The 23,704-nt window shown below is 51.8% G+C and overlaps 1 protein-coding gene and 1 long non-coding RNA gene across 8 annotated transcripts in view; one reads left to right on the forward strand and one right to left on the reverse strand.

The window, feature by feature from the left end:
• LOC136006853 (uncharacterized) overlaps positions 1 to 23,704 on the reverse strand; it is a 689,445-nt gene that overhangs the window by 270,517 nt on the left and 395,224 nt on the right. For 5 of the 7 annotated variants that reach the window (XR_010609280.1, XR_010609279.1, XR_010609283.1 and 2 more), the window contains 4 exons: positions 22,640 to 22,755; positions 20,223 to 20,394; positions 19,203 to 19,688; positions 14,958 to 19,126 (listed from right to left, as the gene is read on the reverse strand). The exons of 1 other annotated variant lie outside the window; for it this stretch is intronic. The gene's annotated coding sequence lies outside the window, so the exon portion shown is untranslated. Of the gene's footprint in view, positions 1 to 14,957; positions 19,127 to 19,202; positions 19,689 to 20,222; positions 20,395 to 21,147; positions 21,207 to 22,639; positions 22,756 to 23,704 lie in introns of those variants that run through there. One more of the 7 variants, XR_010609287.1, reaches the window with a different exon arrangement.
• LOC136006854 (uncharacterized) lies at positions 1,565 to 9,632 on the forward strand. The gene is made up of 7 exons (XR_010609288.1): positions 1,565 to 1,682; positions 2,756 to 2,968; positions 3,584 to 3,804; positions 4,081 to 4,193; positions 5,255 to 5,370; positions 5,814 to 5,953; positions 9,232 to 9,632. It is a non-coding gene; the product is annotated as an uncharacterized LOC136006854 (long non-coding RNA).

The following is a 23,704-nucleotide window of genomic DNA, read 5'->3' on the forward strand; positions in this document are numbered from 1 at the left end:
TCAAATCCCTCCTCCCCATTGGTGTGACCGTGGCTGGGAGCAGCAGCATCTGCCTATGGAATACCAGGAACCTTGGAGCCTGGAGCCACTCACCCACAGCTGACACAGGTGACACCAAGGAGCTGCAAGTACCACTGCACCCAAAGCGCAACTGCCCCGGGGATACGGGTGCTGGATGCAGGTTCCTTGGAGCTGGGGCTGATGTCATAGAGAGGCAGGTTCCATGGGGGGAGCTCCATGGGGAGGGGGGTGGGTCAGGGGTGTCGATGGGGGCTTCCATGGGGAGATGGGGGGGTTCTGATGCGCTTGGGGTGCTCTGAATCCCTATGGGATGCTCTGGAGCTCTGTATGATGCTGTGGTTGTGGGATGCTCTGAATCTCTGTGGGGTGCTCTGCTTTGTGGGATGCTCTGGAGCCTTGCGGGATGCTCTGAATCCCTCTGGCATGCTCTGCTTCCTTGTGGGATGCTCTGAATCCTTGTGGGATGCTCTCCTTGTGGGATGCTCTGAATCCCTCTGGCATGCTCTGCTTCCTTGTGGGATGCTCTGAATCCTTGTGGGATGCTCTGATTCCTTATGGGATGCTGTGACTGTGGGATGGTGTGAATCCCTCTGGGATGCTCTGGATCTCTATGGGATGCTCTGAACCCCTATGGGATGCTCTGCTCATGGGATGCTCTGAATCCCTATGGGATACTCTGCTCATGGGATGCTCTGAATCCCTATGGGATGCTCTGCTTGTGGGATGGTCTGAATCCCTATGGGATGCTCTGCTTGTGGGATGCTCTGAATCCCTATGGGATGCTCTGCTTGTGGGATGCTCTGAATCCCTATGGGATGCTCTGCTTGGGGGATGCTCTGAACACCTATGGGGATTTAAGGTTCCTTCCACCCCACACCACGCTGTCTGACTGTAAAGTACCATCTGCATTTGGCTGCAGAAGAGCTCTCAGCACTGAGTCAGGCCCAGGAGCAGGTGCAGACATTTGTGCAGAACATCCTGTCTCTGCTGCTGGCCTCGCCAGAGGCCACTGGAGACCGCTGAGGGCAGGTCAGGCCTGGAGAACAGCCAGGATCAAGGGCAGCAGCGCCACCTCCTCTGAAGGAAGCCCAAGGGCTGAGGCTCTGCAGTCTCTCCTTTGCCCTGCACCACCCTTGGCTTTCAGCCCCACAGCAGAGCCCTTCTGCAGCCGCTTCTCAGCTCTTGTTGTTCGCTGGCAGCTTCCAAAGGCACTTGTGCCTCTGCCGGAGCCGGAGCAATGGCCCAGCCCGTGCTGCGGTGTGTGCGGCGCTCTGATGGCACCATCAAGGGAGTGCAGGGCTCGGCAGCGCTGGCAGGAGCAGAGCTGTGGGGCCTGACCCTGCTCCCGGGGCAGACGCGGGTGAGCTCCAGCACTTGGGGTTTTGGGCAGGAACCTTCGGCTCCGCCTCCCCCTCAGCCTGCACGGCCGCCATGACACCGGGCGGCGCCGCCGGATGACGTCAGAGCTGGCGGACGGAAGGGAGGGGGGGAAGGGTCCGGGCGCTCGGCGTCTGTGGTAGCCTCGGGCGGGGGATGTGGAGAGGAAAGGGCGGGATGGAGCCGGGATGGGGCCGGGATGGGGCCGGGATGGAGCCGGGATGGGTCCGGATGGAGTTGGATGGAGCCGTGATCGGAGCGGATTGGAGCCGGGCAGGAGCGGGGTGAGCGGGGCTGTGGCAGGGATTGAGTGGGAAGGGCAGGGGCTGGGCTGGGCTGGAGCCGGGGGGCAGGGGTCGGGAGCAGGGATGCAGTGGGGGGGTCAGGGCTGTGGGGCGGGGTGGAGCGGGGTGGGCAGGGGGCACAGCAGGGGTGCAGTGGGGTGAGGTGGGCTGGGCTGTGCCAGGAGCGCCCGGGAAGCGGGGCCTGACCCAGCAGGGGAAGTGCAGGCAGGGCTGGAGCCCACGCTGCGCATGCTGGGGATGGCGGCGGGCCCAGTGTGTCCCAGCAGGGCTGGGCTAAGGAGCCCCCGCCGTGCTGGAGCAGCGCTGTCTGCGGTGCTGAGCAGTGTAAAGGACGTGTGTGGAGGGTTAAAGGGTCGGTGGCAGAAGGAAACAGTTGCGGTGCAGGCTGGTTTCCTGGCCCTGAGGATCCGTTCCCGAGATGTGGAGTACATCTTTGTGCGTTGTAAAATGTTGTTGTATCCAAATGCAATTCGTCATTCTTGAATTGTGTGACACGATAATGACTGTGGAAATGATGAAAAGTCGTGTTTGGCACCTGTTTGATAGGCATATTCTTAATGCATAGAGAAGCTGAGATAAGCTGAAGCAATGGCTGTCTTGGTTTAGCCCTTTGCAGGACATCTGGCATCTATTCCGATGGCTGCAGTGAAACAAGAGGCTGGCTCCAATGTGCCATTCGGGTGGAGAGGCTTCCCTGGGACTCCCTCCTACCACATAGCATTGATGTGTGATGCTAAAGCTGTTTCCCTGGAACACATGGGAGCCAGACTTGAGTGAGGAAGGTCAAAGTGATATGAAAGCGGCAGTGCTCATCTCAAGCTTTGTTCACAGTTGTGCAACAGGAGCATAAGTTGGAATTGGGATGGTTGTCAGGACCTTGATCATTCCCAATGTGAAAATCATGCCATGATGAATAACACTTTAAGGAATCTGGTGTTCTCTCTTTAAGAGAAACCAATGAAGACAGGAATCCCATTCAAAGACCTTATGTCTCAATGCATTCTTCTGTTCAGAAACATTATTGTCTGCCTATTTGCTTTTCTTCTTTCCAGAGCACAGTGGAGAAAGTGGTGGCTGGCTCTGTCCCAGTTGCTCAGATGATCCCACTTGGAATCCCTCTTCTAGGGAAGGATAAGCATGCAGTAGCCACAAATACTCTTATACAAATGAACTCAGGTCTGAGTAAGAGCTTTGAATCCAGGTGAAAACTTCACTTATGTGTTCATGTGGATTATTAAGCCTCGAGACTGCAAAAAGCCGTGTGTGTAAGTATAGTATATTTTACTAATTTCTCATCCGCATCCTCTGTGGATCATTGGCCTTCACCCCCAGCCCAGGAGATCTCATCTGAGGCTGAGAGAGCTGAGCTTGTTGAGCCTGGAGAAGAGAAGGCTTCTTAAGGGGAGACCTTAGAGCAGCTCCCAGGGCCTAAAGACGCGATGAGAGACCTGGAGAGGGGCTTTGGGCAAGGGCCTGTAGGGACAGGACAAAGGGAATGTCTTTAACCTATGAAAGGGGAGATTGAGATGAGCTCTTAGGCAGAAGTTCTTCCCTGTGAGGGTGCTGAGGTGCTGGCACAGGCTACCCAGAGAAGCTGTGGCTGCCCCATCCCTGGCAGTGTTCAAGGCCAGGTTCGACGCAGGGGCTTGGAGCAAGCTGCTCTAGTGGAAGGTGTCCCTGCCCGTGGCAGGGGTTGGAACTGGATAAGCTTTAAGGTCTTTTCCAACACAAACTAGCCTGGGATTCTGTGATTTTGTTCAATACCTTTAGCACTGGATGTAATTCTTAAATGATGGGCAAAATGAACCACAGCATCCTTCAACTGCCATATATGTTAGTAAGGGTAAGACTGGAAAACTAAGTTGTGTTTTCTTCTCCAGTGTCAGGAAACATGACCGAATTCAGGTTCCTCTTCATCCTGCAAAAACAACCACCGCATCTTCAGGAGCTGTGCATGCATCTTGTTCCAGTGCTAGCTAGTGCAGTTAGTTAGGAACTACTGCTTGTGTCATAGCTGTAGAAGATCCATCATGCCTCAAACCTTGCACGGTGACAGGTGTGGGCGTATATGTAAGAGCTCCAAGTTTTTCCAGTGATGCCTGTAAGTGTCTTCTCTCTGGCTTTTTAATTTTACTGAAAACTAACTTAGTATCTTTCTGGCCTAGTTTAGTTGTCAGTAAAGTCACTCTTCCCAGTTGTTTTCCTATTTTCTCAATAGCCTTTGAGCTGTAAGGATCAGTACCAGCAGCTGCAACTATCAGCTGCTGTGTCTCAGTTTTGTGACTTTGTGACTTTGCTGCTGCAGACTGTAACCAGGAAAATACTGAAAACCTCTTGTTAGCCTTACTGACATGGTGTGATGTGGCTTTTTCTTCAGATGGCAGCACATCTTGAATGCAGACATCTGCTACCAGTAAATACACCCGTTGCATTGGATGGGAGTCAGCAACTGCTGCACAGGTGCATCCCCAAACCAACATCTGCATAAAGGTAATTGAGAATAAATCTAACAAAAGAGTAGTTTACCTCCTGGCATGCATGTTTCTAACAGGTGACTTCATTAAAACTAGTTTGATCCAGCTTGGGTTTCTCTAATTACATTGTGAGAGCTTTAAGGGTTAGCAGAATTCAAACCACCTTGACTAGAAATAAGCATTAAAGGTAAACCACATAAGCTCAGGAAGGCATTTTGAAAATCACAGGAGGTAGTCTGAAAGACAGGACATGCATTGTGTTCAGTAGGGAGGTATTCTGTGATTTTATCATTATGGCCTTACTATTACTGAGCATTTTAAGTTTATTAAATAGGTTCTCATTACTCTGCTTCCCTCCGTTGCTTGTAAGTGCTTGGCACAGATGGGCTGGCAAGATTGGGGCAGTGGGGAGATGCACAGAATGCTCAAGCACAGCATTAGTCAGCGATCCAAAAGTGCTGGTGGGCTTAAGTAGCCAAAATCTACCCTCCAGAATACTCCCTACATAAGGGCATGGGGACCCACGTAGGGGCTGTCCTCCACCCTTCCAATGAGGGGAAGGGGTGTGAGAAGGAGCCAACTGACACTGCATGTCCACAGTTGGTAGATTATAGACACTGCCCCAAACTGGGTGTTTCCTGGCATTCCTGATGCTGGTGCAAAGGCAGTCCTGAACTATTTGGTGGCAACCATCAAAAGAGCAGACTCGTGATTCTTGGCTCTGGTGTGATCTCGCTTGTGAGATACAGTGAGTGTGCTCGGGCACCCTCAGGGCGATAAGAACCATTTTCCTTGCAGATACTGGACTTGCTGTTCTGTGTGAGTGCAGTGACTAAGCAAACTGGCGCTAGTCTATAGAAAGATCTGCAGGTATTGATGCTGGATCTGCTGAGGGAACTGTACCATAGTTGAAAATGAATTGGCACCAACATGCATGGATTTGTGCTGGGCAAGCACTATGGCCTAATGTCCTGGGTTCAGCAGTAGCAGTCATTTTTCTCCTCCTCAGTAGCTAGTGCAGCACTGTGTTTTGATTTTTTGGCCTGGGAACGGTGTTGATAACGCCAATGTTTTTAGTTTCTGCTCAGGTGTTTGCTCCGGCCAAGGACTTTGTGAGCCTCCTGCTCTGCCAGGGAGGAGGGGAAGCCGGGAGGAAGCAGAGACAGGACACCTGACCCAAGCTGGCCAAAGAGGTATTCCATACCACAGCACGTCATGCCCAGGATGTAACGGAGAGTTACTCGGAAGGGCTGGGACTGCAGGGTTGGAGGAGGTATCGGTGGGTGCTCGGCTGGGGGGAGTGGGGCGAGTTATTGGTCGCCTGGTGTTGAGGTGTTGTAATCTTTCCTCTTGTTATTTCCTTTATCATTATTATTATTGGTGGTAGCAGTAGTGATTTGTGTTATACCTTAGTCACTAAACTCTTCTTATATCAGCCCGTGGGAGTTGCATTCTTTTCGATTCTCCTCTCTGACCCTCCGGGAGCAGGGGGAGGGCAAGAAGTGGGGGGAGTGAGAGAGCGACTGCATGATTTATGGGTGACTTTGTTTAAACCACACGTGTGATCATTTTGTGGAGTAGCCTGCCTGTCAGCAGAATACTTGTGTACCCAGTAACCTCCCTGGCACTCTTACAGACCCCAGGTCCTGCTGCATTCCCCAAGGTGGAACTAGACGTCTGCAATAAAGGAGCTCCCATGTACACGATGGAACCAAAAGCAGCCTTGGAGGAGACAAAACAGGGAAGCCAGGGCCAGCAGACTACCGCCCAGGAAAGGTAAGTCAGCCTGCCCACCTCTCCTCCTCTGCTTTGCAACTACCAGCCTTTGAGCCTCCCTGCTTTCTGTTGGGGCTTCTGAGAACACACGACCACCTTAGTGCAGTGACCAGCCACAGAACAGCAGGCCTGCTCTCCTGCCTTGGCCCAAAGCTGAGCAGAGGGAGGCCAAGGAGCACATCTCTGCCTCTCCACTAGCTCAGCTATTGAAACTGACACGTACTCACACATCACAAGCTGTTGGGAAGGCATAAGCCGACCCTGGATCAGACCTTTCTCATGCACTGGGGGTCGGGGGCAGAGTAGGGGTATCCTGCAATGTCTGGCTGGGGCTAGAAGGGTTCTAGACTTGGAACTAATTCCAGTGCCAGCTCAGTTCCAGCCATGAGCTTGCCCTGCCACATGGAGTGGGCATGTCACTCCAGTTTCCATCAGAGACTAGATTTTTCCTTTGAGTGGCCTTCTAAAACCCCTTGAAGGATGTATTTTATCTGCCCCTTAGCTCTGTCTCTGTTGCCTTTACCTTCCTCCCCCAAAGAGGGAGAGATGCCAGTCAGTACTGCGGCAGAGCACTAGCAATGTCCTAATAACACCAGAGGTTTCAAATGTGCCACTGGGACCTGGGGACTTTAGCTAAAGGTGCTGTCATGATTTAGGACAGCTGGTAGCTCAGACCCACACAGCCGCTCACTCACTCTCCTTCCTATTCCCCCCCTTGGCTTCCAGAGGAAAGGAGAGGAGAGTGGAAAGAATGTAACTCCCATGGGCTGAGATAAGAACAGTCCAGTAGCTAAGGTATAACACAAAACCACTACTGCTGCCACCAATAATAATAATGATAAGATGAATAACAAGGGGAGAGGATACAGTTGCTCACCACCCATCAACTGATACCCAACCTGCCCTGAGCAGGGATCTGGGCCTCCCGGGTGACTGCCCCCAGTTTCCCCCTGGGGTGGCTGCAGGGTCTCTGTGCCCCCCTGCAGGATGGAGGGATGCGGGCAGGGGAAGGGAAGGGCAGCACAAGAGACGTGACCACACCGGGGAGTGTCACAGACCGGGTCACAAAGGGCTCCGCTGTGACCCTTCTGCCAAGGGCAGGTGGCACAGGGTGTCCGGTGGAGGCTGGCCCTGGAGCAGGGATAGTCCCTACTATGAGTCATAGCGGAACTCAGCATTTCAATACATACCTTAGCCTTTCAATGCAGATCTTTACTGTTTCCAAGCAGAACGTAGCTTTTCAGTGCAGAATTTAGCGTTTCAATGGAGAACTTATTCTTTCAATTCAGTCCTCAGTGTTTCAATGTAGGACATTAGGGCTTCAATGCACAACTTCGAGTTTCAATGCAGAGCTTCGAGTTTCAATGCAGAACTTTGGGTTTCATTGCAGAGCCTACGCTTTCAATGCAGAACTTAGCGTTTCAATGCAGAAATTAGCATTTCAATGCGGAACTCTAGCGTTTCAATGCAGAACTTTCCCTTTCAGGTGAACTTGAAGTTTCAACTTCAATTTTCAATGGATAACTTAGCGTTTCAATGCAGAATGTTCCGTTTCAATTCAGAACTTTGTGTTTCAATGCAGATCTTAAAGTTTCAATACAGAGCTTAGCATCTCAGTGCAGAACTTTCTGTTTCAATGCAGAAATTGGCATTTCAATGCTTACCTTAGCCTTTCAGTGCGGATCTTTACCGTTTCAATGCAGAGCTTAGCGTTTCAATGCAGAACTTAGCGTTTCAATGGAGAACTTACTGTTTCCAAGCAGATCTTAACATTCCAATGTAGAACTTGAATTTTCAACGGAGAACTTAGTATTTCAATGCAGAAAGTTCCGTTTCAATGCAGACAATAGCGTTTCAATGCAGACCATAGCGTTTCAATGCAGAATGTTCCGTTTCAATGCAGAACTTAGTGTTTCAATGCAGAGCTTAGGGTTTCAATACAGAGCTTAGCGTCTCAATGCAGAACTTTCTGTTTCAATGCAGAAATTGGCATTTCAATGCACACCTTAGCCTTTCAATGCAGATCTGTTCCGTTTCATAGCAGAACGTAGCTTTTCAATGCAGCACTTAGCGTTTCAATGGAGAACTTACTGTTTCAAAGCAGAACTTAGCATTCCAATGTAGAACTTGAATTTTCAATGGAGAACATAGTATTTCAATGCAGAAAGTTCCGTTTCAATGCAGACCTTAGCGTTTCAATGCAGAATGTTCCGTTTCAATGCAGAACTTAGTGTTTCAATGCAGAGCTTAGGGTTTCAATGCAGAAAGTTCCGTTTCAATGCAGACCTTAGCGTTTCAATGCCAAGCTTAGGGTTTCAAAGCAGGGCTTAGCTTTTCAAGTGAGAAATTCCCGTTTTAATGCAGAACTTAGCATTTCATTGCAGGCCTTAGAGTTTCAATGCAGAAATTAGCGTTTCAATACTGACCTTAGCGTTTCAATGCAGAAGTTTGCGTTTCAATGCAGAACTCAGCATTTCACTTCAGAACTTTGTGTTTTAATGCAGAGCTTTCTTTTTCAATGCAGAACTTGGCATTTCAATGCATACCTTAGCCTTTCAATGAGGATCTTTACCATTTCATAGCAGAACGTAGCATTTCAAATTAGAAGTTATTTTTTCAATGCAGACATTATCGTTTCAATGTAGAACTTTAGAGTTTCAATGCACCTTAGGTTCCCAAGCAGAATGTACTGTTTCAATGCAGAAAGGAACGTTTCAAAGCAGAACCTGTTGTTTCAATGCAGATCTTAGTGTTTCAATGCTGAGCTTACCATTTCAAGTGAGAACATACTATTTCAATGCAGAACTGACCTTTTCAATGGATACCTTAGCGTTTCCATGCATAGCTTAGCTTTTGAATGCAGATCTTCACCATTTCAAAGAGGAACTTAGCGTTTCAATGCAAACTTAGCTTTTCAATGCAGAACTTAGTGTTGCAGTTAAGAAACTTAGCGTTTAAATGCATAACTACGTGTTTCAAAGCAGAATTTAGCATTTCAATGCAGAAGTTAGCGTTTCAAAGGAGAACTTATTGTTTCAAAGCAGAACTTTGCGTTCCAATGTAGAACTTGACATTTCAATGGAGAACTTAGTCTTTCAAAGCAGATCTTAGTGTTTCAAAGCAGAACTTAGCCTTTCAATGCAGATTCCTCCTGCAGAAATTGTCATTTCTATCGACAACTTTAGCATTTCAAAGCAGAAATCTGTGTTTCAATGCCAAACTTAGCATTTCAATGCAGAACTTGGCGTTTCAATGCAATTCCTCCCACTGGTCCGCAGCAGCCTTCCTCCTGGCCTCCAGTCCCACTCCCACTACCTCCTGGTCTCCAGAGCCGCCCTCCCGGGCCGCTTCAGCAGCCGCCACCTCCCGGGACCGCTCCCCCTCGGCTCCCCACAGCCTCACGAAGATGGAGGTGAGGAGAAGGGACAGGACGGAGAAGAGCAGCGGGACGGCCAGGTACAAGTCCACAGCCACATCCATCTCTCCCTGCTGCCGGAGCCCGCCCGTATTACAAGTCACTGCCATAAAGTACAGTGAAACAAGAACCTTAGCCCAAGCCCCACACTTGATAAACACTAACACTGCAAATACCAGCTCTAAGTAAAGTACAGCATTCTGAAACTGAAATCAAGAGAAACAAGTTTAAGAACCAATAAATCAGCATTGTGACGACTATTAATCCTATCATCTCTGTCGTTATCTCAACCCTTCATGCCCCATGTTGGGCGCCAAAAAGGACTGTCGTGGTTTAAACCCAACCACAAACCTCGTTCACTCACTCCCCCCACTTCTTGCCCTCCCCCTGCTCCTGCAGGGACGGAGAGGAGAATCGAAAAGAATGCAACTCCCATGGGTTGAGATAAGAACAGATTAGTAACTAAGGTATAACACAAAGCACCACTGCTACCACCAATAATAATAATGATAAAGGAAATAACAAGGGAAGAGAATATAACACCTCAACACCAGCCGACCAATAACTCACCCCACTCCCCCCAGACAAGAACCCAACGATACCTCATCCAGACCTCCAGTCCCTGCCCTTCCATGTAACTCTCCGTTACATCCTGGGCATGACGTGCTGTGGTATGGAATACCTCTTTGGCTAGTTTGGGTCAGGTGTCCCGTCTCTGCTTCCTCCCGGCCTCTCCTCCTCCCTGACAGATCATGAGGCTCAGAAAGTCCTTGGCCAGACCAAACATTTGAGCAGCAACTAAAAATATTAGCGTTATCAGCACTGTTCCCAGACCAAAAAATCAAAACACAGCGCTGCACCAGCTACTAAGAAGGAGAAAAATAACTGCTACTGCTGAGCCCAGGACACCCATTGTTATCATTATTATTCATGTTGTTGGTATTATTATCACAGTATTGTGCTTGATTTCAGTTCCTGACCTGTTCTCAACTCCACCCGCGGGTTTCACATTGTTCCCATTGTCCTCCCCAACCCACCCAGGTGCTGTGCGAATGTCGTGGTTTAAACCCAACCACAAAAGCTCGTTCACTCACCCCCCACCCCAACCCTCCCCGCTCCTGGAGGGATGGGGAGGAGAATCAGGAGAATGTAACTCCCACGGGTTGAGATAAGAACAGCCCAGTAACTAAGGTATAACACAAATCACTGCTGCTACCACTAATGATAATATTGATAAGAGAAAATAACAAGAGAATACGATACCACCGCTGAACGAGTTCGACCCGCCCGAAGAGAGACTATGCCCTTCTGGGTAACTCCCAGTTACCTCCCTGGGCATGACGTGCTGTGGTATGGAATACCTCCCTGGCTAGCTTAGGTCAGGTGTCCCGCCTCTGCTTCCTCCCGGGCTCCCCTCGTGCCCAGCAGAGCATGAGACTCACAAAGTCCTTGGCCAGAATAAACATTACTTAACAACAACTAAAAACAATCGGTGTTATCAGCTCTCTGCCCAGGCTGGAAGTCAAAACACAGAGCTTACACCAGTTACTAAGAAGGAGCAAAAGGGCTACTGGTAAACCCAGGACAGTGAGTGGCTGCTGGTGCTGAGTTCCTGTCTGGGTTTCAAAATTGCCCCTGTCCTGGCCCTTTTGTTGTGGCAGCAGAGGCTGGACGTTTGCACCCCTGGAGCTGGGCTCTTTGCACGGGCACGCAGCTGGAAGCAGCATCCTTTGGCTCAGGGAGCGCAGCTCCCGAGTGTTGCTGGGGCTGGGGCTGTGCTTGCCAAGGGCAGGGCAGGCCCAGCAACAGCTCCCATCCTGGCCATGTTGCTGGGGAAGCACAGGGGCTCCAGCGGGCATTGCCGCAGTCAGGATTGTGCAGGTGTGCCCAGAGCCCATCAGCTCCTTCCCACCTTGCGCAATGCCCGGTGGGCTTCTGGGCTTTGCCTGCGCCTGCCAGGGCCTTTGTCACCTTCCAGAATGCATTGCCAGAGCCCAGCAGAGCACTGGAGCCTTCCACAATGCCCGGCGCTGGCCTGGCCTTTCCCAGAGCCCACCAGCACCCCTTCTGCCTTCCGCAATGCCCAGTGGATTTTTGAGGGATCTGCAGGAGCCAGGCAGGTCCCCTTGTGCTGAGCTCCCAGTGACAGCACCAGCAGCTGCACTGCCCAGGGGCTGCTCCTGCCCTGACACCTTCCGAGCACCTCTGACGCCAGCAGCTCCTGCACACACAAGGCTCCTGATCTGCCTCCAGTACCTCTGCATGCAGAGGTGAGCTCCAAGCACATGAACAAGCCCAGTGCCTCCTCCTCACCCATCCCCTGCTCCTACAGCTGGGATGGCACCAGCACACCTCCTGACAGCTTCTCCTCCCTTCACAGCATGCACCCACAATGTGCTTCAAACCAGCACTGGAGCAGGATTGCAAAGTCAAAGAACACATACCTGGATGCGCAGGGCAGCCACGGGAGACACAGCCTCCCGAGGGAGAGGTCTCCCCTGCACTGGTTACTGCAGGGCTCGCGCTCCTTAAATAGCCCACGCTCACTGTGGGGGGCCCCGTCACAATGGGCAAATCCACAGGGACCGCCACGGCTTTGTCATGGCAGCAGCATCGTACCCATGGCCACTGGGCACCCAGGGGTGCTCCGGGAGTCGCCGTGTGGGGGACCAGCCTCTGACCCTGCTGCCAGAGCCGCAGGCAGTCTCAGTGGCAGACAAACCTCCAGGACCCGCAGCAGCCGCACTGTGCTCCCCTGCACCTCGCACTCTCACAGCATCCTTCATCCCGCAACCCCACGATAAAGGGATGGCTCCATTCCATCAAGTGCTTCCTTCTATTTCAGTCCGCATGGAAAACAAACCAGATTCCTGCGCTCCCTACACTGTGCACTATTAACTGTGAGCACAAATCCCACCCACTCAACACGCGCTCCCACGACCAGACCCGACAGCGCAGACCGCCGGGGCCAGGCCCCCCTGCCCCAGCCCCAGACAAGACACCCGTGGGGAAAAGCAACCCTCAGCTGCAGACTGAGAATCTGCCCGTAGCAGGGAAACGGCAGCGACCACAACTACGGGCACAGGGAGCTGGGGAGCAGGAGCCGCTCCGCACCCCCGCCAGGCTGCTGACGGAAACGCTAGGGACCCGGGGCGGGCACGGGACACACACGGAGGGAAGGACCCACACGGAAAACCTGGCAATCAGCACCTGAAGGAGCAAGGCGCGCGTCGGAAACCCGCAGGGATTATAGAGAGAGATATAACTCACCCACCAGCCAGAGCTGTTCAAGAAAACAAGAACAAAGTCATGAAAAGAAGTGAAAAACCAAACCTGGAGCAACAGCAGAAGAGGGAAAATCTTCTATCACTAAAATCACTCTTAAGAGCTGCACAGCAAACTTTGCTCCTGTAGAACTCTTGTGGTTTAAAAGGGACAGAGCATAAAACTAGAGAGGGGAAAGGAAACTGCTAACCAGCAGTGATGCCCAATGCAATTGCTCAGTACCCACTGAGCCATACCCAGCCTGACCCAATGCCATCCCTTCAGGGTGACTTTCTGTAGTTTCTGTACTGGACATGATGTGATGTGGGATGGAATACCCCTTTGGCTAGTTTAGGTCAGGTGTCCTGTCTGCTTCCTCCTGGCTTCTTGTGCCCCTCCTCACTGCAGAGCAGGAGAGACTGAAAAGTCCTTGATCAGGGTAAGTGCTACCGAGCAACAGCTAAACTGTCAGCATGTTACCAGCGTTATTGCCAGAACAAAGCCAGAACACAGCACTGCACCAGCTACAGGGAAGAGAATTAATTCTATCCCAGTCAAAACACCACAGAGGGGGCTGGAAGCTCAAGCCCGAGGCCAGCACCAGCCCCACTGCCTGAGCAGGGGATGGGAGCTCAGCCCTGAGGCCAGCACCAGCCCCACTGCCTGCCCAGGCAGCCTTGAAACCCTTCACACCAAAGAACGGCCCCAGTTCCCAAGACAAGCCAGGGCTGCAGCAGCCAGAGGAACTGTGGGTGCCTCTGGAACAGGGACTCCCAGGCAGAGGCTGGAAGCTCCCCAGGAACCCTTGGACCATCGTGCAGGGTTGATGCACCTGGGTGATGCTGGCGCTGCCGGTGCAGAAGGTCCCTCCTCTTGGGTGCTGCCCCATGATGCTGCAGGTGCTGCTCTGGGAAGTTCTCTGTCGTCTCCCCACAGTGACTGCCGTGGGCACTCGCTGCATGCAATATAAGCTGCGGGAGCGGTGATGTCATAGTGCATGGCAGGTGATGTCACTCCCAGTGTGTCACAGCAGCCGGGCTGCCTGCCCAGGCACCCAGATACCAGAGGAGCTGCTCTTGCCTCCTCCACCGGTAGCTTGTGTTCCGTGGGGCAGCTGCCATCTCCCGGTGCCTCCGCTGAAGGGTTCCGTGGGGTTCCGTGGGCTCGCACACCTGAACATGGGGTGTTCCACAATCAGCCACCCCTGTGGTCCCATGTCCCCATGGTCGTTGTGATGTCTGTGTCCCCATGGTTCCCATGTGACCCACCATGTCCCTATGGTCACCATGTCCCCGTGTCCCCAGCACGTCCCTGTGGTCACTGTGTTGTAACCTTAAACTAACAAGAATGTGTGTGCCTTTAGCATAGTAGAATAGGCCAAACTGTTCTAACTGACTAACGTGTAGAGAGAAAGGAGCGTTTGGCTGATGGGGGAAGGAACATCATGGGACTGATAAGAGCTAAGGAGACAGTAAATAAGAGCAAGGATGCCAGCCTTCAAGACAGCAGAGTGGCACCCAGCGTGGAGCAAGACTAGAGCAGAGCAGAAGCAAGGACATAGCAACTGCTACCTGGGCACTAGGACCTTGCGAGCCTGCGCAAGCACTGAGCTCATTCGGTAAGCACAGGGAGGCAGCGCCGCGCTGCACTGCCATGGCTCCAAGAGCCCCGCAGCGCAGGGCTTGGGACAAGAAGGAGAAAAAGGCTTTTGGAATGTTCCTGCTGGCGCTGATCAGGCTGAAATGGAACCAACCGGGAAAGTTTGCTCCCCCCAAGCCATCCGTGCCGCTGGGATGCCAGGATTCTCTGACCCCCAACTTGGGGGGGCAGTTGTGGGTCTGGGGGGGTCACTTGGGAGTTTCTTGGCAGGCAGTTCTGGGTCTGGGGGTAACTTGGGCTTCACTTGGGGGTCACATAGGGGGCAGTTGTGGTGGGGCTTCACTTGGGCGTCACTTGGGGGGCAGTTGTGGATGTGGAGGTTCACTTGGGGGGCACTTGTGGGTCTGCAGGGTCACTGGGGGGTCACTTGTGGGGCAGGTGTGTGTCTTGGGAGTCACTCCGGAGTCACTTGGGGGGCAGTTGTGGGTCTGGAGGGTCACTCAGTGGTCACCTGGAGGGTAGTTGTGGGTCTGGGGGGGTCACACGGGAGGCAATTGTGGGCCTGGGGGTTCACTTGGGGGGCAGTTGTGGGTCTGGGGAGTCACTTTGGGGTCACTTGTGAGGCAGTTGTGGATCTGGGCGGTCACTTGGGGGGCAGATGTGGGGCACGGGGTCACGTGGGGGTTGATTCGGAAAAAACTCCAGGAACAGACTCGCCAACAAAGCTGAAGTTGGCAAGCAGCTATTCTTTATTGCGGCGCCGGGAGACACACGGGGGATAGCTCCTCCTGACGGGTATCACCATATTGCTCCCCAGTAGGTGTTTACACCAGCTTCATGGGTTCATTGACACCACAAACATAGCAATTACCCTGTCCTTCTAGTTAGCAGTCAGTTTAACTGTGCCCATCCCGGACATCTGCGAGTCCCGGATACTCCCCACCCCCAGGTCCTGTTTCTCTATTCTGCTTTTCTTACACCTTTTGTACTAAGCTCCTAAGGACCTACAACTATGTCAACTGCCTCCCAGCACCGCAGTTACTTTCCATTACAAAGCCATCAAACTTCACATTACTTAGAACCGATTCCATTTGGTGCTTTCCTGCCTCCTTGTCTCAATGATGAGGCCGCTGCCCAGCAGTGCAGCCAGGGAGGTGCCCAGGGGCAGCCAGAAGCAGCAGAGTTGGCACCTGGGTGTCTGCAGATGGCAGGAGGAGGACCTGGGTGATGGAGCTGCCATTGACATCTGCTGCCTGTGGGCATGGAACCTGTTCAAAGAAGGAAAGGGCAGGGAAAAATTAGGACAGGCTCCTCCGAGCAAATCCACTGCATTTCTCATAGAAATCCCCCCCGCTGAAATGCATTTCCTTTCTCTGGTTTGTGCTGGCTGAGTGTGCTGTGAGGAGCAGGACCTCTGCCCATGTGCTGCCCTGGCGTCAGCCTGGCTCTGCAGCAGTGCTTTGCCCAGCTCTGATGGTCAGAAGGGACATCATGACCACTGATGGCACTCATGACTCGCAGGAGTCTGGGCGGCACAAGACAGGCTCAGCATGGCCTCAGAATCATTTTGACTGTGTTATTTATTTACTGGCATAACATTGCTGAAGGTTTTTATTTGGGGTGTAAACCATTCTTTGTATGACTGAAAACCTGAAGAGTATCGAGGCAGGGAGAAGTTCTCAGCTCTTTGGAGCTCAGGGCAGAGCCAGGAGAGCTGCAGTGTCCAATCAGTCCTTCCCCATGTGCCCTGTGCTTACCCTTGCGCTGCTCGCAAGCCCCCTTCACACACAAATTAAGCTCAACCCCCCCGCCAACAGGAGTTCCGCGCCTCACGCCCGGATGTAGCGATACCTTCTTGAAAATGGCGTTTTATTACCCTTTTTCGACTTGTTGGGAACTTCACCTGACTGCCACCATTTTTCAAATATGACGGACAAATAGGATGGATTTCTGGATTAGTAGTTTTACAAGCATTATTGTTCTTCCTGTTATGGCAAATTATGAAGGAAAACCCCTTCATCTGCTATGGAAATAAAGTTATTATTATAATCTGTTGAGTTTGTTCTTTCAGTTGTCTGTATCACTTACAGGCTGCTGTCTCTGTCAGCATTTTTATTCTGTTTGTGCTTTGCAGTTCACTGAAGGTAGATGTATATTCTGAAAATAAACTTGAATCGATTAAAGTGGCTAACATACAGCGATGCCTCTGGTTTGAAAATTGAGTTCAGGCACAGGCTGGCTGTTTGGCAGGAGTGGAGGTGCCTTTTTGCTTCAGTTTTACTGATTAAGCTTTTAGAGCTGCTGTTGAAGGTGGAAGAGGGGTCAGAGTAGCATCAGATTCACACGTTACTGTCTTTACTGAATTGATAGGAATGACCCCCTTTGAAGATTGAAGAATGTGGCACGAGCATGCATAAAGCCTCTCAGACTTTGAGCAGTGTGACCTTTTGTCTTTTGTGCATGATCTTCTGGTTGGCTATTGATATGTTTTGCTATTTGGGGATGATGACTTCAGATACATTTGATTAAAGAAAGAAATTAAAATTCAGTAACCTCAGTGTCAGTGCACCTCTGCTGAAGACTCTCTAATATTGCTAGCATTCCTGTGAGGTTAAGCTGGTAGTTTTGTTTTACTGTGTTTTGGCTGTGTTACCTAGCTCTGGAACTGGGCCAGCCTATGCTCATTACTGCCTTTTTCTTATCTGTCTAGGTTTCACCCTTCAGCAGGGAGTAGAGATGCTCATTCAGAAAAGCTTATCCAATAGGTGCCAGCATAATTAATAAATATTTTCTGCTTTTCATTAAGAATTGGAATCATGCATTCATGCCTTAAAAAGCACCCATGTTCCATCCCTCAGCTGGGGGACACACTGCCTTCCTGCAGTGTCATTTCTCAGCTGAGAGACAGAGTTTGATCTAAAAATCAAGATTTTGTAGAATCATGATGACCTCGAAAGGAGGATTGAAAGGGGACTCTCAGGCTTTCCCAGAGCACACAGAGCATTTATGTTGGAAAAGACCCTTAAGATCGAGTCCAAGCGTTAACCAAGCACTCTCAAGTCCAGCACTAAGCTATGTCTACAAGTCCCAAATCTACGTCTTTTAAATACCTCCAGGGAAGGTGACACATCAACAGCTGTGGGCAGCCTTTTTCTTGTCCCCTCATCAACCAGGACAGGCAGGCCAGGACAGGCTGGGAGCTCCCTTACCCCTGCTGAAGGAAGGGATTCAGGGGACTGGAAGGGCTGGAAGGGGACTCAGCTCCCTCCCATGAGCACCACAAACCCACATGAGGTCTCACTTCCTCAGAAGGCGAAACTGTACCAATATATAGATGATGTCTTAATCAGAGGAGAGTGCCCCAAAGAACTACAGCAACCACAAGTGTGGCGAGCACTGCGTGGTGCAGAAGTTGAAGTTCCACCTAAGGAATGTCAGGAACCAAGCAGAAACCAGTAAATCAGGGGGTACTTGGTGGACAGCAGCAGTGCAGTGATTGCTGCAGACACCTTCAGAAAAACAGAACAAGGGCAGATGCCCCAGTCTAGGAAGGAATTACAACAGCTTGTGGGTCCTCCAGGACACTGGAGGAAACATGGCCCTGGATTCTCTATCACTGCTTGCCCACTGTACTCACTGTTATGAAAGGGAAAACCATGGGAATGGAACCCAGAGCATGAGGAAGCAGGAAATTCCTAATACAGGAATTAAAACCATACCAGTCACTTGGGTCTGTACACCCCCACCACCTTCTCATAGTAGAATGAGGTTTTGCTGAGCATGGCTCTTCCTGTGACCTATTCAAACTGGCCCTGACGGAACAAAAAGCACTTTCATGTTCAAGTTGCCTCTTTCATAGAGGTTCACTGAACCACATGGAGAGAGCCCCCTCCGTCCCAGCGCTCCTGTGTGCCCAGCAACACCCAAGAGACGGGGGGGCGAGCAAAGGCCGAGGGCTCTGGCTCAGCTCCAGCAGCAGAGGAGGAGGCCAGGAGCCTCGGGAACCTGCCCCTGGGTTGCAGCCTTGGGCACAGAGAGTCCATGAGGAGAAGGGAGAGGGGACAGGAGGGACATGGGAGGCACAGCTCCAAAGGCAGCAGCGGTGCTGTCACAGAACACACCCACACAAACTCTTCAATCAAAGCAGAGTCAAACGCAGAGTCAAACACAGACTCAAACGCTGACTCAAACACCCTCCTTGTGTGCCTCGTGGGGACAGAGATGCCCCAGCCCTCACAGGGTGCCCTGAGAAGCTGTGGCTGCCCCATCCCTGCCAGTGTCCAAGGCCAGGTTGGATGCAGGGACTTGCAGCAACCTGCTCTAGTGGAAGGTGTCCCTGCCCGTGGCAAGGGTTGGAACTGGTGAGCTTTAAGGTCCCTTCCAGCTCAAGCCAGTCAGGGATTCCAGGATTCAGGAATCAACAGCATGTTGAGGAGAGGATGACCTCCAAAGGAGGATTGAAAGGGGACTCTCAGGCTTTCCCAGACCACACAGAGCATTTCCCAGTCTGGAATACAGGAAACGGTGGACCGAGTCCCTGCAGCAAAAGAGGCAGAGCAGCACTGCTGGGCTGCACCTAAGGGCTGTCCTAGGCAGAAGCTGGAAAGGAGCAGAGAACAACACAACCTCCTTGGATAGGGGATGCCCTGCTTTGCAAGGACAGCAGTGGCAAAGCCCCAGTCCCTCCCCACAGGGTTCCTGGGGGGGAAACCCAGGTCCCAGCATGACCACGTCACCTCAGCCAGCACAGAGCCTCTTCCCACATCCCTCCTCGCATGCAGCGCCCACTGCAGTGGCCAAAAAGCCAGGGCAAGAGCCAGGCCTAGCACTCACCTGCCAGTGAGCCCATGGCAATGCTTGCCAGCACCATGGGCAGCACCACGTTTGCTGCATCTCTGCAGAAGAGAATACACAGTGTCTGCACCCAGACTGAATTTAACCCCCCCAAACACCCTCCAAGCAAAAAGCTACCTTCACCGATGAGTTGTCCACAGTTTCTGTCTTGGAAAGTGGTTCTGGGAGACACGGAGTTCAAAGCGTTCAAAGCCACAGTTCCCCAGGTCTCGGACCCAGAGCACCTTCAAGCTCTCTGACTGTGGAGGAAAAATGTTTCTATCTCATCACTCACCCACAACGTGCAGCTGCAGCCAGCCCGTGGCCTCCAGCTGGGACCTGAAGCGCTACAGCCAGTGCTCCCCCCACTGCAGCACCATCTGCAGCGAGAAGTTCATTCTGTTGAACCTCACGTGGCTCTCGTAGGGGGAGCGGTGGTGCTGGCTCCATCGAAAGCATAACTGAGGATGGCTCCCTCCTGCTGGGCAGTTTTGTATTCCCAGATGACAGCTCTGCCTCCCTGCAGCAGTGGAACTGGCAGGCACACGGTGCAGCCCATGGCCGAGACGAGTCACTCTGACACTGGCCTGAGGTCAGCGGAGCAGCAGGGAGCGAGCATGCAGCCTGCAGGAGAAAGGAGACGTTAGTGCACAGCTCCTGAGGGGCAGCTCCTGCCACCCAGCAGCGCTGGGGACTTGAGGGTGTCACAGAAACATGGAATGCTTTGGGTTGGGATGGACATTAAAGCTCATCCAGCTCCAACCCCTGCCACAGGCACGGACACCTTCCACTAGAGCAGCTTGTTCCAAGTCCCAGCCAACCTGGCCTTGAACACGGCCAGCCATGGGGCAGTCACAGTTCCTGTGGGCACCCTGTGCCAGTGTCCCACCACCCTCACAGGGAACAACTTCTAAGATCTCTCAATCTCCCCTCTCTGTCAGTTAAAGCCCTTCCCCCTTGTCCCATCCCCCCAGGCCCCTCTTCTCCCCACAAGAAATGAGGCCAGATCCCAGGATCATCCCTCAGCAGCTGCAGCGCTCCGCTGCCAGCTCAGCCAGTGCAACTCGCACAACCAGTCCAAAGCAGCCACTCTGTGGAAGTCACTTGAGGTGTTCTTGGCAACTCCTAAAGCACCCCAAGATCACCATCGCCACCCACCTCGTTCCACGCTCCTGTCTCCACAGGTGGCACCGGCTCCGAGGCACCAAGACAGGAACCACCAGAGGAGCTGCTCTTGCCTCCTCCACCGGTAGCTTGTGCTCCATGGGGCAGCTGTCGTCTCCCGGTGCCTCTGATGAAGGGTTCTGTGGGGTTCCGTGGCCTTGCACACCTGAACACGGAGCGTTCCAGAATCAGCCACCCCTGTGGTCCCATGTCCCCAAGGTCATTGTGATGCATGAGCTCTGGCTGGGTCCATGGGGTACTCCGGAGGTGCTACAGCCATTCGCTGGGATTCTCTAGTGGTATCCCCAGCATGCTCCGGGACTCCTGAGGATGTTCCGGGGGTCACAGCAGCCAAACTGGGGTTATTATACTCCAATTTTGCCACGAGCAGGGAGCATTTTCTCAATCCTGACACTTATTAAAAAGAATTTCTCTCCTTCTCATCAAATCACAGAATCACAGAATAGTTAGTGTTGGAAAGGACGTTAAGATCATCTAGTTCCAACCCCCATGCCGTGGGTTAATCTCTATTAAATCAGTGGTAAATCCAGGCAGAGCTGCCTCTCTGTAGGCCTTGAACCAGGAAAAAACTGCTGCCAGATGGATTTCATTCTGGGCAGCCTGTGACAGTGTCCCACCACACTTACAGGGAAGAACTTCCTCCTAAGCTCTCATCTTATTCACCCCCCTCTGTCAACTTAAAGCCGCTCCCACTTGGCTGATCACTACATGCCCCCTCCAGCTTTCTTGTAGGCATCAAACAGATATTGGGAGGCAAACTCATTGTCTAAGTCATCATCTAAATTATCATTTGTATCATCTTCAAATCATTGTCAATTAACAGTTGAATTGAAAGTTAATTATTGCTAAATCACCATTGGATTCCCATTTGATTTTAATTCAGTCCCTGATTAATTACCATTGGTCATTAACAAGGCCCTTTCAGTTATCCCCACAAGGACGACTTCTCTGGACCATTCCCCTGTGAAGCACAGTGAGACACAGCTCCAAGTCCATTTCCCTTCACGTGTGCAGCAGCAGATCCAGCAAGTGCCCCCGCTCCCCACTGAGGGCCATGGCAGATGGAGGAAGCCCAGCACACCTGGGCTGGGTACAAAGAGAGCTGCAGAGAAGGTTCCCGACAGCAGGACAGCTCCTGGCACAGGGACTATCCCAGCTCCAGGGCCAGTCTGCACCGGACACCCTGTGCCACCTGCCCTTGGCAGAAGGGTCACAGCGGGGCCCTTTGTGACCCGGTCTGTGACACTCCCCGGTGTGGTCACGTCTCTTGTGCTGCCCTTCCCTTCCCCTGCTCGCATCCCTCCATCCTGCAGGGGGGCACAGAGACCCTGCAGCCGCCCCAGGGGGAAACTGGGGCAGTCACCCAGGAGGCCCAGATCCCTGGCAGGGCAGGTTGGGTATCGGTTGATGGGTGGTGAGCAACTGTATTCTCTCCCCTTGTTATTCATCTTATTATTATTATTGGTGGCAGCAGTAGTGGTTTTGTGTTATACCTTAGCTACTGGACTGTTCTTATCTCAGCCCATGGGAGTTACATTCTTTCCACTCTCCTCTCCTTTCCTCCGGAAGCCAAAGGGGGGAATAGGAAGGAGAGTGAGTGAGCGGCTGTGTGGTTCTGAGCTACCAGCTGTCCTAAATCATGACAGCACCTTTAGCTAAAGTCCCCAGGTCCCAGTGGCACATTTGAAACCTCTGGTGTTATTAGGACATTGCTAGTGCTCTGCCGCAGTACTGACTGGCATCTCTCCCTCTTTGGGGGAGGAAGGTAAAGGCAACAGAGACAGAGCTAAGGGGCAGATAAAATACATCCTTCAAGGGGTTTTAGAAGGCCACTCAAAGGAAAAATCTAGTCTCTGATGGAAACTGGAGTGACATGCCCACTCCATGTGGCAGGGCAAGCTCATGGCTGGAGCTGAGCTGGCACTGGAATTAGTTCCAAGTCTAGAACCCTTCTAGCCCCAGCCAGACATTGCTGGATACCCCTACTCTGCTGACAGGCAGGCTACTCCACAAAATGATCACACGTGTGGTTTAAACAAAGTCACCCATAAATCGTACAGTTGCTCTCTCACTCCCTCCACTTCTTGCCCTCCCCCTGCTCCCGGAGGGTCAGAGAGGAGAATCAAAAAGAATGCAACTCCCACGGGCTGATATAAGAAGAGTTTAGTGACTAAGGTATAACACAAATCACTACTGCTACCACCAATAATAATAATGATAAAGGAAATAACAAGAGGAAAGATTACAACACCTCAACACCAGGCGACCAATAACTCGCCCCACTCCCCCCAGCCAAGCACCCACCGATACCTCCTCCAACCCTGCAGTCCCAGCCCTTCCGAGTAACTCTCCGTTACATCCTGGGCATGACGTGCTGTGGTATGGAATACCTCTTTGGCTAGTTTGGGTCAGGTGTCCTGTCTCTGCTTCCTCCCGGCTTCCCCTCCTCCCTGGCAGAGCAGGAGGCTCACAAAGTCCTTGGCCAGAGCAAACACCTGAGCAGAAACTAAAAACATTGGCGTTATCAACACCGTTCCCAGGCCAAAAAATCAAAACACAGTGCTGCACTAGCTACTGAGGAGGAGAAAAATGACTGCTACTGCTGAACCCAGGACATTAGGCCATAGTGCTTGCCCAGCACAAATCCATGCATGTTGGTGCCAATTCATTTTCAACTATGGTACAGTTCCCTCAGCAGATCCAGCATCAATACCTGTAGATCTTTCTATAGACTAGCGCCAGTTTGCTTAGTCACTGCACTCACACAAAACAGCAAGTCCAGTATCTGCAAGGAAAATGGTTCTTATCGCTCTGAGGGTACCCGAGCACAGTCACTGTATCTCACAAGCGAGATCACACCAGAGCCAAGAATCACGAGTCTGCTCTTTTGATGGTTGCCACCAAATAGTTCAGGACTGCCTTTGCACCAGCATCAGGAATGCCAGGAAACACCCAGTTTGGGGCAGTGTCTATAATCTACCAACTGTGGACATGCAGTGTCAGTTGACTCCTTCTCACACCCCTTCCCCTGAGTGGAAGGGTGGAGGACAGCCCCTACGTGGGTCCCCATGCCCTTATGTAGGGAGTATTCTGGAGGGTAGATTTTGGCTACTTAAGCCCACCAGCACTTTTGGATCGCTGACTAATGCTGTGCTTGAGCATTCTGTGCATCTCCCCACTGCCCCAATCTTGCCAGCCCATCTGTGCCAAGCACTTACAAGCAACGGAGGGAAGCAGAGTAATGAGAACCTATTTAATAAACTTAAAATGCTCAGTAATAGTAAGGCCATAATGATAAAATCACAGAATACCTCCCTACTGAACACAATGCACGTCCTGTCTTTCGGACTGCTACCTCCTGTGATTTTCAAGATGCCTTCCTGAGCTTATGTGGTTTACCTTTAATGCTTATTTCTAGTCAAGGTGGTTTGAATTCTGCTAACCCTTAAAGCTCT

This window comes from Lathamus discolor, unplaced genomic scaffold (assembly GCF_037157495.1).
Source record: "Lathamus discolor isolate bLatDis1 unplaced genomic scaffold, bLatDis1.hap1 Scaffold_72, whole genome shotgun sequence".
Classification (NCBI taxonomy): Eukaryota; Metazoa; Chordata; class Aves; order Psittaciformes; family Psittacidae; genus Lathamus; species Lathamus discolor.